A 12106-nucleotide genomic window follows, 5' to 3' on the forward strand; every position below is an offset into this window, starting at 1 on the left:
TAACTGAAACCTGGAATGGGCCAGATCCAGTGCTTATCTGGGGAAGAGGTTCTGTCTGCATATATTCCCAAATTGCAGATGCCACACGCTGGCTGCCAGAGAGACTGATTAAACAAATAGACAACAATAAAAAAAATCCAGGGAGGAGAAACCCCCTGAGAAGCGTATTTTTTCTTTGCAGGAAACATGAAGATGCTTCTCAATTGCCTTCAAACTGGAACAGATCAACCAGCAAACTTGACTTGGGAAGTCCCCAGTGTAAAAGGAGACATCACCACACATACCTCCAGGGTGGCTTTATTGGACTCTTGGTTCCCCAACTTATGATTTAGAAGGGAACATTGTTGAGACCCAGGATAAAACCCACTACCACAGTTACTATAGTTGTTTTTTGGGTTCGAGATTGACTAGAGCAGGAACAGGGATTTTCTTACTTGTTTTGTTAAGATCAAAGCTATGATCAGTTCTGTATTTCTATAGATTTAGATTCTGCTATAACACATTTATAAACAGAATACAAGAGGCTTATACTTTTTACTCCTCAGACAGAGGGAGTTATGTGTTGCCCTTAAAAAAGAGTGTTGCTGTTATACTTACTATTCAGGCATTGTTAAGTCTCTTGTCTCTTGGGTCTATGCTGTTCAACAAACTGATGGCTTTCATACAACAAATGAAACCCATACAGGTCCATTATTATAGACTGGAAGTAGGGGATTGTAAAACCTCGGTCATCAAGACTAACGAGGATTATACCCTAATTTACACGCTAAGCCGGATAATCAATGATGAGTAAGAGAACACTTCAAGACCCTTGCCCCTAAAAAGGGAGGCCTCACCATCCTAAGACAGGAGCTCAACCAATGGCAGTGGGGTCTGACCCTGGGCTTTGGAGACAGAGGGAATTTAAAGGCATAAACCACAAGGAAAAAAACACAACCCAGGGGGAGTGAAGGGGGGGTTATTGGAGAGTACCTGTGGAAAAGCCCCAGCCCATTATTCAGTTTGTGACAGGGTCCAAGGAACAGTCATGGGGAACATTTTGTATAGGCTATTCTCAAGAGCCTATTCATACTCAGCCATCTATCTTGTGGTCAGCCAAGTTCCTGAAACACAGAGCTCATGAACAAGCTGACTTGCACTCTTGGTTCTGCTCAGCCTGCTAGGGGTTTTTGAAAAATGTTAACCCTTTCATTTCTCTACTTCTTCTAATGTGAAAATTCTAATCATAGAACTAAATTTCAGTATCTTTATAATCTGGATCTTTTTGACCCTGTAAAGCATGATATTGTTGGTGTAATATCAAAATCTGAACAGCACTTATTCTTTCTCTAACAAAGATAACTAATCTATTTAGAGATGTTTTTGCCCGTAGCAGCAATGGCCAAGTTGTTAAGGTATTAGACTTGAAATCCAATGGGGTCTCCACATGCAAGTCCAAACCCTGCTCACTGTGGAAGCGGGTGCTTCATCTTTGCTGGGCAGTGGTGGCACACGCCTTTAATCCCAGCACTTGGGAGGCAGAAGCAGGTGGATTTCTGAGTTCAAGGCCAGCCTGGTCTACAGAGTGAGTTCCAGGACAGCCAAAGCTACACAGAGAAACCCTGTCTTGAAAAACCAAAACCAAAACCAAAACCAGAGAGAGAGAGAGAGAGAGAGAGAGAGAGAGAGAGAGAGAGAGAGAAGTGTCTTTGACTTTCACCACTGTGGGGGTGGTTAGGAGCACCAGGTATGGTCTTTTCTATTGAGACTCAACGTTCTTGACCTGGTGGCACCAGATGAAAACAATGTCTCCAACCTAGAACTGATGAGGCACACTCAGGTCTCCAGTCTCATAAGCTACTTTTAACTGCTCCCAGACCTCACGTCGGACCACCTCAAGTGTTTTCATGTGGACGAACAGGGATTTAGAAAGAACAACATCAGAATCATATACTCTCAGTAAGTGGTGGATACCCCCCACATAAAATCTTATAACGTGTTAGATTAAATCATAATCTGGGACAAGGCAAAAGGAAAGAAGGCTGTCCAGTCATCCCCGTCAGTCCCCAAGGCTAATTTAGTTAAGGTCTCTTTAATAGTTCTATTCATCTTCTCTACCTGTCATGAACTCTGGGGTCTATATGTACAATGTAATTTCTAATTAATCTCCAGTTGAGTGGCCAGTCCCTGACTTACCTGGGCAACAAAGGCGGGTCCATTGTCAGACCCAATTATTTTGGGTATTCCAAACCTGGGGAAGATCTCTTCTAAGATCTTCTTAGCCACCACGTTGGCAGTCTCAGTCTTTGTAGGAAAGGTTTCTACCCAGCCTGAAAAGGTATCTATAAAGACTAATAAATATTTGTTACCATATTTAGTTTAGCAGGTTTGACTTCGGTGAAGTCCACTTCTCAGTAGGCCCCAGGTCTGTCTCTTCAGAGTCTTCCATCCTGGGGGACATCTTGAATACCCAGCATTAGTCAGGGCACAGGCCTCACAGTTTTTTATTACTGTTTCAGCTATTTCAGATAAATTCAACACATAAAATTGGGAGGACTTTACCAAGTTCTTCAGGTGTTTAGCTCCTAGGTGAGCTAAATCATGTAAATTTGTCGCATATCTTCGTCTTTCTCTCTGTGGAAGGATTATTTTTCTTTCTGAGGTTTCTACCCATCTATAAGGAGACGGGTTGGAATCTTAGCTTGTTCATTTTTATATAATTATCTGTAATATATTTGAAACTGGTAACATGGACATCAAAATATTTTCTAAGACTTTCAACAGTCAGGATCATAGCTCTTTGAGCAGCCTTTTTAGAAGTCAAATCTGTCACTTGATTTCTTTTAGTAACAGCATCCTGAGTATTCTGATGCCCAGGACAATGAATTATGGCCACTTTTTAGACAGATGGATGGCCTCCAGGAGGCTCAATATTTTTCTTTGTTCTTAATGTCTTTTCCTGTAGAAGTCAGTGGTCCACTCTGTCTGTAAATTGCCCCGTGAATATGGGCAGTGGCAAAAGCATACCTGATATCTGTGTACTTTCTGGAAGGCTGTTAGCCCAAATCACTTGTTTTCTATCTACCACTGCTGTCCCCGCCATCCGCTTACCTTCAATCACAAAGCTGCCCCCATCCGTATACCAGTTTGGACTCCCTGGCCAAGGTTGGTCCTTCAGGTTACATCGAGTACCCATTTCTTCTGTCAGAATGTCAATACAGTGATGGACGGTGGAGGAATCATCAGTCTCAAGCAGCAAGGTGGCAGGGTTCAGGATGGTCGGGGGAGGGAGCAAAGATCACCCTTTCATGTGGGCATTAGTCATCTATCAGTCAGGGGGCTGCCGGATAATGTTCTCAAGGGAGTGGGGTGCCACAACAGTTATCTGCTATCCCAGAGTCAATTTATCAACATCTTTGACAAGCAAGGCCACAGCAGCAATGACTTTCAAATAAGTAGGCCATCCGCTGGCAACTAGGTCAAAAGCCAGCAGTGTCTAGGAACTCTCTCATTTGTATTAGTTCTTTGTAGGCCTTTAAAGTGTGGTAGATGTAGTCAAATGTAGTGCCTGGCTTCTTTACAGGTAGTAGGGGGGTGTTCCATGGCAACTGGCAAGGAACCAGAATGTCCTGTTGTAACAGTCTGTGAATGTGAGGTCTAATTCTTTCTCTGGCTTCATGACTCATTGGGTACTGCCACACTTCAATAGGGGAGTCGCTGGTTTTAGTCCAAGAATATTGTTTCTGCCCAGTTGCCCCTATGACTATGGTCTCTTTTTTTCTCAATGATTGTTTCAGAACTGAATATTCTGCTCCAGTATCAACCAGAAAGTCCATAGTAGTCCTCTACTCTCTGGGTCCCCTCTAGTCATTTTCTTTGAGAGCCAGGACCTTAGGGGTCCTGCCTTTCTTCTTTGGGCAGTCTCGAGCCCAGTGTCCTTTTTCTTTACAGTAGGCACACTGATCTTTTTCTAACAGATGTCTTTGCATCTCTCCGCTGTTGCCCAGGTTCCCTGTCTATCTAGACACTGCCCCTTCTCTCTCTCTCTCTCTCTCTCTCTCTCTCTCTCTCTCTCTCTCTCTCTCTCTCATAACTGTGGCCAATATTATAGTCAAGTTTCTTTCTTGCTTGTGATCCCGCCTATCCTCTCTCTCTTCTCTTAATCCCTCTGTACACTGTAACTTCTTACCTGTCACCAGAGCCCAGCAGGGTAGACTGTCAGTCACTCCCTACCTGTAGCCGTGTTGAAGTCTCAGTCTTGTCGGTTAAGGGAGGCTTCTAACAGGATCTTTTCTCATTCTTCTGTGGTAAAGAGAATCTGTAAAAGTTGCTGGCAGTCATCCCTGTTGGGCTGGTGGGAAAACATTAAAGACTCTTCCAGTCCCATCAGACTGGCAGGATTATCTGAAAAGGAAGGGTGATTAATCATCCAGTTTGGTCTCTGCCTCATTCCTCGGAGGGCCAGGGCTCGGAAGCCTGGCTTCCTCTTTCTTACCCATGGTGGTGGATCTTGGACCAAGTCCTGCCACACAGTAATGTATGGCTGTTGATCGGGATGTGACCCCTGTCCTTCCTGAAAAATAATAGCTTTAACTTCAAAAGTAATAGTCAAGTCAAAAGTCCCTTCTGGCGGCCAGCCAACATCAAATGTCAGCCACTCTGAGGCACAAAAAGTCTGTCATGATCCTTTCTTGATCTCAACTGATAAGTTATGTGCTCTGGTTCTAACTTTGGTCCAATGGTCTAGGGTTAAACTTTAGTCACAGTCTGTCCCATTGTCACAAATAACATAAAACCCAGACAAAATATACACAGAGAGAGACTAACAAAAACCAGTCTCAATTGCAAGTGCCAGCTGGGAGGGATTCCACGTCCTCCCTACCAAGAGGACTACCACATCCTCCCCAGCACCCAGATGGGAATCTCCCAGGCATCCCTGGGAATCCCTGTCCTCCTGGGACGTCTCCCAGGGCGCAGCAGCTGGTGACCCACCAGCACGTCTGCCAGTCACCCATTTATCTCCTCCCAAGACCAAAATGGTTTGCTGCCTCTTCCTGAAGCAGAAACAGCTGCCAAACTGAAAGTAACTTCGGGAAGCTGATTACAGACAGATTTGGCATTGGCCCAAGACACAGAAACGACAGAAACAGAAATCTTTTACTGAGACAATATAGACAACAAAATTGGCCAAAAAACTCAGAAACAGAAATCATACCTCCAAGTGGGTTCTTAGAGTTCAGGGTGGTCGCAATTTCCTGGTCAGGGAACCAAAATGTGAAGTCCTCACAAAAGGGACTCAATTCCCCGACACAAACCTTGGGAATTTACAGCCACCCAATAACTCACAAGACACTGAACTCGATGCAATCAGCAAGAGGTATATTTCAATCAGCATGCTGAGGTCAATAGTGGGGTCTGACCCCAGGCTTTGGAGACAGAGGGAATTTAGAAGCATAAACCACAAGAAAAAAAACTACAACCCAGAGGGAGTGAAGGGAGGTTATTGGAGAGTACCTGTGGAAAGTCCCAGCCCATTATTCAGTTTGTGACAGGGTCCAAGGAACAGTCATGGGGAACATTTTGTATAGGCCATTCTCAAGAGCCTATTCATACTCAACCATCTATCTTGTGGTCAGCCAAGTTCCTGAAACACAGAGCTCATGAACAAGCTGACCTGCACTCTTGGTTCTGCTCAGCCTGCTAGGAGTTTTTGAAAAATTTTAACCCTTTCTCAGTGTCTTCCAGCTTCAAGATCTGGATTGCAGGGGTTCACTCCATTTCTGAATTGTAGTTTATTCCAGATGTAGCCAAATTGACAAACCAGAAATAGCCATCACAGAAACCAATAACTGAAGAATAACTGGTAAGTCCCCATTGTGTTATTCTTTTGATCAACTCATCGATTTGAAAGTTATAATGAAAACATTTGGAGCTGATGAGTTGGTATAATTATAGTAAACTTTTTAAGGAAGGCCCTACTCAAGGAGTTTTTCCCAGCACACTGGTAAATACTGAGCTGTCCATGTGTATTTTGTTAAGATACCCCATATCTAACAATGCTTTCATTGTTTAAACATAGAAAAACATAACAGGTTGAGCCAAAGAAATCTTAGATAGAGTCTATATAGGTGGCCATGGGTAAGAAACAGAAGGGAAGGCTAATGGGCATGTGATACCTGGTTGGCTTTTACTTAGAACTTTGTGAGTGATTATTAAATTAGACCTTAAGGTGTTATGGTAGCTATCCTTGGTTTTCAACTTGACTAAATCTGGAATGAACTACAATCCAGGTTTCAAGGATATACCTGGGATACAGATCTTGAGGTGGGAAGACATACCTTTAATCTAGGCCACACCTGCTACACGCCTAGATATAAGGACATGGAAGAAGAAAGCTTTTCCCTAACCTGTTTGCCCTCACCTTGCTAGGACATCCATTCCTTCACTGGCATTGGAGCCTACTTCTTTGGGATTCCAGAATATACAGAAGACCAGCTGAGACACCCAGTCTTGTGAGACTGAGCAACTACTAGATTCTTGGACTTTCCATTCACAGCTAGCCATTGTTGGATTAGTTGGACTGCAGTCTCTATGTAAGTCCATATATATGTGTGTGTGTGTGTGTGTGTGTGTGTATGGATTTATACACACACACACACACACACACACACACACACACACACACACACATATATATATATATATATATATATATATATATATATATATGTGCATTCCATAAGTTCTAGGATTCTAAAAATACAGGTATATTATGCTTTAATAGTTATTAACTTAAAACCATTTCTGGTTTGTTCAGTATTTAGAGACAGTTACAACAAAATCAGGAACACTGACCCAACAGTGGGCCCAAGTTAATAATTACTATATCCTTCCACAGTCCCAGAAGTTAGCCTCTTTGTTTGGTTTTTCTGTTTGTTTCTGTTTCCAAGTAGGATGTGAGTTTTATTAAAGCAGTACAAATATACTTATAAAATATATGTTTTAAGTTTGTATACTTAAAGAAAACACCAATTTAAAATATCCATGGTAGTTTATCTGGGGGTGGGAGGGGTGACTGGATTCTTTAATTTTTGATCTTACAAATTTTAGGGGGTTTGTTTTTGTCTCTGCAACAAGCATTGTTGGAGACACAAAGGTCCTGTCACCCACAGGGCACTGGGAAACCAGGAATGTTAAACACAGGAGTGTCTCCTCAATGAAGGAAATAAAATGCCTGCATTCCACGCAGAAAGCTGAGATGGATGGTTTTTCACAACCTGGTGACCTTTGGCTATTTGTAGAGCCAGACCTCATTCAATTCTCCTGAATGATTATCCCAGATTTTCCCTCCCTAGACTTTATCTTCACCTCACAGTCAATAGAGACCATCCTTAGGGACCACTGAAGTGGAAGTTTCTGGATATGCCACGTGATGTAGGCTCATGTGTTGTTTTGTTGAAGCAAGACAGGTAAGAGGATACATGGTGTTTATAGAAAGAAAGTATAAATAGGACTCAACAGACAGCTAGCCTCACAATGCTTTGTTGGTCTGGAGTTTTTATTTTTGCCTTTGCTGATCTTCACTTTCTTGAGAGAGGCACAGCAGAAAACTCTTATCATTCTGGCTGGTCCTGGTAGATCCCACTGACTCATGCCAGTCTAGCAAAGGCTTGGTGGTTTCTGCTGAATTGTGCCACCACTGCTGATTCCTGTTTGGTATCCTGACACTACTGAACTGGACTGCTGGTATCCTGATTGGAATCAGACCCAAATAACTACTTCTAAAAAAGTCCATGTCCCCTTGTCCCATTTACCATCTCCCCACCCCCACCCCCCTACATTTGGACAGTGAGCTACAAGGATCGTCAAAGCATTTGAGAACCCTTACTAAAAGATTTTTTTAAAAATCTAAGCCTACAGGGCATGTCACATGAACTTTATAGCCTGCATACCTCTATGCTATCTCAGTCAGAGACCACACTAGATCATAGGCCTTAGCTTATAGAACCCGTCTTCATGGGCACATATATTTTACCAAGGAGTCTCTATATAGTCCTGCCTTATACTTTATTGTGTACCAGGAATTGGAATGATTGTTGCCTGGAAACCTTTTCTCAAGTTATAGTCTTTAAATATGCTTACAATGAACCACTTGGCATAAGACTTGTTAGAAGTTTGACCCGGACTGAGTCAGCCTTTTCTCTGCCTGCCATGAAGCTTGCAAGGACCTGCACAAAGTACTTATTATTTTTATAGACAGAAAAAAAAATGTTTTAACCCTTAATGATCCATAAAACCAACACTGAAACTATAAATTAGGGTAAGTTAAAAATGTTTGTATTGCCTTTCAAGAAATTTTTAGATCCATGACTCATTTTCGATCTGAGCATTGCTTTAAAAATTCACAACTCCGTTTGCTCTGATGTCAGAAAAAATAAAGTTTCTCCATTTTGAAATCAGTAAAAATCATCCCAAAAAAAACAGTGTCCCCAGATAAGATGCCTAAAATTGTCATTAGTCTCAATAAAACAATAAAGTCTTGATTTAAATGTAACTAGTAACTTATTTAATAAAAAAACATTAACCTTTGTGAAGTAAATTTGTATGACTCTTACTTGGCCTATCCAAAAAAAAAAAACAAAAACAAAAACAAAAACAAAAACAACCCAGTTATAACTAGTCATATATCTTTTATATTTTTCTTTTCTTTAATTGGATATTTTATTTATTTACATTTCAGATACCATCCCCTTTCCCATTTCCCTTCCCTAGAAACCCCCTATCCCATCTCCACTCCTCCTTTTTGCTTTTATACCATTTTAATTACATGCAAGTATTAAGTTCAGTTCTAGGTTGAAGAACTAGGAATACAATAGATGCAAATAGTCAAAGAACAAGCAAGGCAATGAACAAAATTCTGTGAATATTCCCATGATCACTGTTTCTAAGGGCTTATCAGAATGACCAAAATCTGAGCCAACTTCCCTGTTCTAGCAAAAGTCATTTTCAGTCTGAAGCCTACTTCCTTGTTCTAGCCTAAAATTTAGATTTCTGCCTGAAATTACTTTTTTGTTCCTGGGAGCCCAGCCTCCTCTGGGTTTTGGGGCAAAGACTAAGATATTGATGGATGCTCACTAGTCATATTTTACCGGTTTTAATATTGTCATAAAAATCTATTTATCAAGGGAGGAAAATGGGACCTGTGTTGTTTAACAGTTTTTTGAGTAAATGTTTAACATCTAAATATTTAGCCATATAGGTGAGCCCCCATTCTGATTGTTTTGGCACTTATTAGAAAGGGGCCCAGGAAAGAGACCAGAGAAAGAGAAGGGCTATGTATGTGGGTGCTGAGAATGATGAGAATGATGAGAGACAGTCAAGAGATAAAGGTGATCTAGGAAACAAGAGAGGAGTGCATGAGCTCAAGACCAGAATGTCACTCTGAGGAGCTAAAACACCCCTGTAGTTTAAGCTTTAGGAAAGGAACAAAGAAAGTGGAATGGCAGCCAGGAGGCCCCATCACATCTTCCCTGCTCTGGGATAGAGTATGCCTCCAGGAGGTAACAAAGAAGCCAAGACTCAAAAGGAAAGTTAAATTCAGGGTCAGACAGGGACTTGGAGAAGCGATTGAACAAACAACAAAAAACAAAAACAAATGCATAAAAATAGGAGGGGGGGCTGGGGAGATGAGTCAGCAGTTATGAGCATTTGCTAATCTTACAGAGCACCTAGCTGGCAACTCCCATCTGTAACTCTGGCTCCAGGGAATCTGACACACTTTCTAGCCTCTACAAATTACACACACAGGCTACACAACTATACCTGCAGGCAAAACAGTCAATACACATAAACTAAAATAAATACGTTTTAAATAAAAAGATAGGCTGACCCCACCGTGGAGCTAGAGTTCTAAAAGTCACAACGAAGGGGTCAGAGCATGCAAGAGAAAAAGAATTCAGACTTACTTCAGAGCATCACAGGGGAGTTTGAAAAAGAGAAACAGGAGGTGTTTTCAGAATGATGGCATGCCAGAGCCATACAACAATGCCTATTCCCAGTGGCATTTCAGTGGAGGAGGGTACCCAAACCAAATGCAGTTCAGCTGTGGCCTGCTAGGTCTGATATGATGGAGTTGAAATGCAAGATTGGTCTTCTGTCATTAGCCAGCGCAGCAGGTGCCACAGTATCTACGATTGACACCACTGAGCACAAGACATCTAACTTTTCATGGCTGGTCAATCCAGGCAATTCTCATCAGCACCCAGGTGTTTGGACCAAGATGCCTCATGAGCACCAACTCTCCAGGGATTAACCCTGGTAGAGACCAGGGTTACTTTTATGGATGTGGCTGATAATCTGGGAGGAATTATTTCTCTCATGCCATATGGAAGAGGAGACCCATACAAATGAATCCTAGTTTCTGTTTATTTCAGACACAATCAGTGCATTCATACATACTACCTGAAATTGCCTCCTGTATTCTAACCCCAGATGTTTCTAACTTGAATGCTTTTCTGTCCCTGCCAGCCTGCGGGGCAGGATTGGCAGCATCCCTGTTATATATCAGTATCTTCCACTTGTATATGTTCATGAAAATTCCATGTTTCCCCTCCTTGTTCTCTAATTTTTTAATTTATGTATATTTGGATATGCTTCTCTCTCTCTCTCTCTCTCTCTCTCTCTCTCTCTCTCTCTCTCTCTCTCTGTGTGTGTGTGTGTGTGTGTGTGTGTGTGTGTGTGTGTGTGTGTGTGTGTGATGTATGCACAGGTGCATGCAGAGTTCAGAAGAGGGTGTCCAATCCCCTGGAGTGGGAGTTAGACCATTATGAGCTGCCTGATGTGGGTGATGGGGTTAAAACTCCAGACCTCTGTGAGAGCTATATGCTTTTAACTGCCTAGCCATCTCTCCAGACGTACTCCTCACAATATTAAAAAAATAAGTAGAAAATGGAAAACTGGATGAATTTATACTAGTGATTTTCTCGCATTATGTGGCCCTGGAACTATGTAGAATAGGCTGACCTAAAACACACAGAGATCCACCTCTGCCTGCATACCAAGTGCTGAAATGAAAGGCATGCACCACCACACCCAATACTAGTGATTTTCTTTTTTAAAAAAATTGTAAAGAAGCTGGGTGTGGTGGTACATGCCTTTAATTCCATTACTTAGTAGGCAGAAGCAGGTGGACTTCTGATTTTAAGGTCAGCCTGGTCTCCAAAGGAATTTCTGAACAGCTAGAGCTACACAGAGAAACTGTCTTGAGAAAACAAAATGAAAAAAAAAAAGAAAGAAACTGTAAAGATGATCTATCTTAGACACAGGCAGATCATTAGATCTTGGAGTTTTAGTCTCTATCACTCATTCCCCGAACTTCAGCTGGTCGTAGTGACAATTGCATAGAACAAAATTAAATCTATATTGCCAGGCATGGTGACATTTGTAATCCCAGCATTCTGGGGCAGGGGGATTTACAGAGATTGAAGCCTATCTTGAGTTACATAATGAGTTCCAGATTAGCCTAGACTACAGAGTGAGACTGTCTCAGATAGAGGGGAGGAGAGGGGCAACAAAGCACTGTCACCAATCACCTGACAGGACTTTTGTAATTGTAGATTTTGCGACATCCTTAGCTTTCTGAGGATATTCCAGCCTCTTAAGATCATGTGGTTTCATTATTCAACTTGTATGCTTCATCTGACCAAAATTTTGAGGAACCTGTGTTGTAAGGAAGTCTACAGAGCTTCCAAATAGTGACCTCTTTCCTGTAGTACCATGCCTCCACCAGGACAGCTGTAGCAACTCTGAGGGTTGACTGGAAAGAGAATGGAGATGTCATGGAGGTGGCTGGGTGGTTTTAAGTCAAGAAAGTGACTAATAGTTGTTGTGGAGTATTCACCAGAGAAGACTGCTTGGTTGTGGGTTTAAACCAATCTTAAACCAATCAGCTTTATTACCCTGCTGATAACTACACTGGGCATTCAGGACCTCAGTGTAGCTTTGAGCCTTTCTCAGGGTGAGCTTTTAAGTACAAAACCAAGTCCTGTGTTGACATAGTTCAGTTAACAAAAACAGCCAGAAGCAGAACTCCAGAAGCCAAAATAGCAAGGTTAGTGCATTTAGAAAC

The sequence above is a fragment of the Arvicanthis niloticus genome, chromosome 1 (assembly GCF_011762505.2).
Source record: "Arvicanthis niloticus isolate mArvNil1 chromosome 1, mArvNil1.pat.X, whole genome shotgun sequence".
In the NCBI taxonomy this organism is placed as follows: Eukaryota; Metazoa; Chordata; class Mammalia; order Rodentia; family Muridae; genus Arvicanthis; species Arvicanthis niloticus.